Genomic DNA, 5,308 nt, shown 5'->3' with positions numbered 1-5,308 from the left:
AAAAAAAAAAAAAATGCAAATAACGCTTTCATGGTCAAGATGAGCCACCTACCTAGGTAAGTCTGACTTAAGAAATGCAGTTCTTATATTCTGGAAGGCATTTACACATCTTGGCAGTCAAAGAGATACAAAATACAGTCATCTGGGGACCTCGGCAGGATGTGGAAGCTTCTGCAAGCCGCCAGGGACATTACTGGATCACTTGTAACCCTGACTTGGGAGAATCAACCATCTTTTAAGTCCTAAACAAATAGCACTTTATAAAATAGAGTTTTTACTTATTCCAGTAGAGTCGCTGTCCTCTGAGGATGGAAGTCATCCTTAGGAGAATGGATAACCTTACGTCAAAATGACACCAGGCCTATAAAGCAAACAGTGACCAGAAGAAAAAGCCAACCTATGAAACGAGAAAAAAAAAAACAGTTAAAGGGTATACATTTTGGAAGTGGGGTTCTATCCAGAGTCCCCAGAAACATCCATCAACCCAAAAGCAAAAGAGCAAATAAGCCATTAAAAGTGGGCAGTTGAGTTGAGAGGTGGTGGGGCTGAGGCAAGTGGATCTCTGAGTTTGAGGCTAGTGTGATCTACAGATCAAGTTCCAGGACAGCCTGAGCTACAGAGAAACCCTGTCTCAACAAACAAACAAAATGTGGGCAGTTGACTTGAGACATTTCTCAAAAAAAAAACCAAAACCAAAAACAAAAAACCAACCAACCAACCAACAACAACAATAAAACCCCGCCAAAACAACCTAACAAGCATATAGAAAATGCTTTAATCAATGAGGGAATGCAAATCAGACCCCTGATAGATATTGCCTTCCCCTTGTCAGTATGCAAAATGTAAAGAACATAGATGTATTGATGAGGATGTGGAAAATGTGGAACTGTATACTGTGGGGTAGGGGTGCAAGCATTCATATTTACTATAAGTAGCAGTAAGAAAATGCTTGAGAGCAGAAATACAGTGGGATTCAATAATCCCATTTCTGAAGAAGACACCAAAACCAAAACAACAGCTCTAGCCGGGGCCTCAGATTGCTGCCTCGGCATTTAAGAACATTAGTCATTGTACCAACGGACTCGGGTCGGACTCCCAGTGCTCACACGTCAGCCCACAACTGGCTGTAACTCCAGCCCCAGAGGATCTGAGAAGCTCTTCTGACCTTTGAGAGTCCTAGCACACTCATAGTACACAGACACACATGGAGGCAAAACCCCCATACACATAAGTTAGAAGTAAATATAAATAATTGAAATAATTTAATAGTAAGGATTCTTTTATTCACCTTGATCTTGGTGATGATTACCGGTCTCCATTGTTTGGCTGCACTTCTCTGTTCTTGCTTAACCGTCCAGTGGCTACCCCTCACTGTAGCAATCCGTGGTGTTCCACAGGATCAGACAGAAGTCTGGGTTACTCAAATCCCCCCTCCCCCCGCACTCAAAAAAAGCACAAAAATAAACGATAGGGAGAAGGAATTATTAGATTAAAAGAGTGTTCAGCTGGACAGTGGTGGTGCACAACTTTGATACCAGCACTTGGGAGACAGAGGATGGTGGATCTCTGCATTCCAGCCTAGCCTGGTCTATAGAGCAAGTACCAGGTCAGCCAAGGCTACACAGATAAACCCTGCCTTGAAAACAAAAGACAAAGAAACAATAATAACAACACAAGAAAGAAGGGAGTATGCACCAGTGGTAACACATAGGCTTCATTTACATTATGATTCACAGACTATAAAAGAAGTTATGTGACAGGAAATTGTCATTTTGGGCTATGACAATTATATTATTGCTTTAAGAAAATAATTGTGATAGTCTGGTCATGGTAGACTTCATTCACAGGACTTCAGAGGCAGAGGCAGAGGCAGGTAGACCTTTGCATTTGAGGACAGCCTGATCTACAAATTGAGTTCCAGGACAGCTCAGGCTACATAGTGAGACCATGTCTCAAAAATGAATAAATAAATAAGCATCATTTTAGCTACAGTGGTTTAATGAATAGGCATTGTTCAAAAGCCACTAGGGTTGAGTAAGGGAGCCTCAGGCGATAGATAAATCATCCCCTATTATAAAATACTACTGATTTTTTGTTTATATTAAAATTTCCATTATAAAATTTGTTTACATTTTGGGACATTGCCATGTCTTTTGAAAGATCTAAAGACAAAAGCATTTCAGCTTATACATATATTTGTTCATAGAGCAGCTTGTGCTATGCGATTGGGTTCAATCATACATGCTTCAGTATGAAAGTAGGTTTTGCTCCAGAAAATTTATGTTTTGATTGGTGATGCATGGATTGGTAATAGCTTGCTACTCAACTACTCTGGCAGCAAATGATGCCTGCTTGCCTCCAGCTAGTTTCCAAAAGAAGTTTTATACTTAGATCATTTATGAGCACTGATTTGACTAAAATCATCAAAACATGTTGTAAATTGAGAAAATGGCAGAAGGATCCGTCTAAATGAGCGTAATACTCTTACATGTCATGGTGCAGAGAGGAAGGCAAGTAGTTCTGGTTCAGTGGCATGTGTCATAGAGAATAATACCAGAAAACAGCCTGGTGTGGTGGTACATACTGTTGAGGCCTGACCCCCTACTGTAGCTGTTGGACATTTTGTTCCATGCCTGTCAGCTATTTCATATTGTTGACAAAAAATAACTTGACTGAGAGCAGCATTAAGCTGACCATATACCTTGTTATGTTCTCTATGTTCAGAGCTTGGTGAATCTTAAGAAATTTGACAAACATAATCTCTACTTAGGACCCATTGAATAAAGGCCAGTTAGAACTGTTCTGTTAGTCTAGTTAGCCAAAATAGCTTGAGTCAGAGCTGACCACCAGGCAGCACTTCCTGCACCTGCACCTGCACAGGTGCTCATTATGGCTTTTTTCCTTTAAAAGCTAACCATGAGAAATGTTCAAGGTCCTGAGTCTAGGTTGCGACCCTGATGGATCAGTCTTGAGGGTGCATGTTCAATAAACAATTCTTGCTTAACTGAGACCAGGGACTGAGTGGTTTGTGTGGCGATTCCTGAATTCTAACACATACTTGACCTGTAATCCCAGCACTTAAGAGCTGAGGCAGGGGGCTGGAGAGGTGACTCAGTGGTTAAGAGCACTGGCTGCTCTTCCAGAGGTCATAAATTCAATTCCCACAACCATATGGTGGTTCACAGACATTTGTAATGGGATCCAATGCCCTCTTCTGGTGTGTCAGTGATGGTGTGCTCATACACATGAAAGAAAGAAACAAACAAATAAACATTTTTTTACAAACTGTGGAGGCAGGAGGATTCTGAGTCAAAGGATACCTACATTACTTATCAAGACCTTGTCTCAAAACCAAAGATAAATCAAAGATCATTAATAATGAATACAAAAGGGTATTATAGGTCGTGACACTCACCTTAATCTTTGAATTTTTGAAGCCAGCCTGGTTTACAAAGTGAGGTCCAGGCAACCTAGAGCTCTATAGCAAGACCCTGTCTCAAAAACCACAATGAATCCAGGCAATTAACTAACCAACCAACCAATAAAACAACGATGAAAAACACTGAAAAGAAAGCAAAAGTCAAGAACTTTTCTTTCTGTTTTCTTTATTTCATTTTGGCTTTCCAAGACAAGGTTTCTCTGTGTAGTCTTGGCTGTCCTGGATCTTGCTCTGTAGATCAGGCTGGACTTGAACTCACAGAGATGTGCTTGCCTTTGCCTCCCAAGTGCTAAGATAAAAGGCACTCACCAGCCGGGCGTGGTGGCGCACGCCTTTAATCCCAGCACTCCGGGAGGCAGAGGCAGGCGGATTTCTGAGTTCGAGGTCAGCCTGGTCTACAAAGTGAGTTCCAGGACAGCCAGGGCTACACAGAGAAACCCTGTTTCGAAAAACCAAAAAAAAAAAAAAAAAAAAAAAGGCACTCACCACCACCCCGCAAAAACAGTTGCTTTCAAGACCACAGTATAATGGTGGTCTCCGATAGCGTGCAGCCATATGGTCTCATAAATTCACTCCCTCTTCTGAACCATTCAGAAGAGTGTAACTTCCCTCTCTTCTCCTTTATTTCTTTTCTAAGCATGCTTTCTACAACATGTCTTCCTCGTCTTTATCTAAAGGTCTCTTCTCCACTCTGTGTCTGCCTGCTGCTGTAAGTCTGACCACCATGCTGGGTCACGTCACACAGCATTGGCTTTTCTCTTCTCTTCTCCTTTGTCCTCCTTTGAGGCGCTGCCCAGGTTTACAATTCCCCTGCCCTGAGATTTTTACTCTAATAAAAGTTTCCTTAAGATTAAAAAAAAGAAGAGCTGGGCATGGTGGCACACACCTTTAATCCCAGCACTCAGGAGGCAGAGGCAGGCGGATTTCTGAGTTTGATGCCAGCCTGGTCTACAAAGTGAGATCCAGGACAGCCAGGGCTGTACAAAGAAACTCTACTTACATATAAAAAAAAAAAAAAAAAAAAAGGAAGAAGAAGAAGAAAATCTATGTGTTTATCGTTAAAACTTTAAACACAGTCATGGTTGTATAAAATTATTTTCCTTTACTTACATCTAGGAGGCTATTCTGGTCATCAGCATGGCTATTTGTTATGTCTCTAAGAGATTTAATTTTTAACGTGTTTATCTACATTTTAAAGTGTATGTGTATGTCTGTGTATCACATGCATCCAGCAGTTCAAAAGGCTGGAAGAAGGGGACATCAGGTCTCCTGGAACTGAAGCTATAGATAGCTGTTAGCCACTATGTGAGTGGTGGGAACCTTTCCTTGGTCCTCTGCAAGAGCAGTGAGTGCTACTAATCACTGAGCCATCTCTCCAGCTCTCAAACGAGTTTACTAATTAATTCAAGACTTTCAAAAATACACTAGAAACCCCATTAGTGAAGGTGCTAGTGAGCTGGTGGGCCGACCAACTCAGCTATCACCTAGGTCCAGATCCTGGGTTTTGTGCTGGCCCTACTGCAATGACTATCCTACCTACGAGTTTCTGGAGCAGATCCAGGGCTGCAGGATCTCCATGACACAGGGCGACAACAGGGTATCCTAGAGGAGTCCCAGTGAGGGTCCAGTATTAAGAGTGTAGCCGGAAGCCAGAGTCCTCGAACCAGACAAATAACTCACTGCAATGAACATTTCCAAGCAAGCTGTTTGGACAAAAGGGCATGCTGTGTGACACACTGTGACACCACAGCTTCCACAGTGAGATGTTTTATTTATTTATTGTTATTGTCTTCTTCAGGGATGGTGACAACGGTGGAGGGTGGATATGGAGAGACTGGGAAATGTGTGGGGTTGGGGCACATGATGTGA

The sequence above is a fragment of the Mus caroli genome, chromosome 14, assembly GCF_900094665.2.
Source record: "Mus caroli chromosome 14, CAROLI_EIJ_v1.1, whole genome shotgun sequence".
Classification (NCBI taxonomy): domain Eukaryota; kingdom Metazoa; phylum Chordata; class Mammalia; order Rodentia; family Muridae; genus Mus; species Mus caroli.
This window is presented reverse-complemented; position numbering follows the sequence as displayed.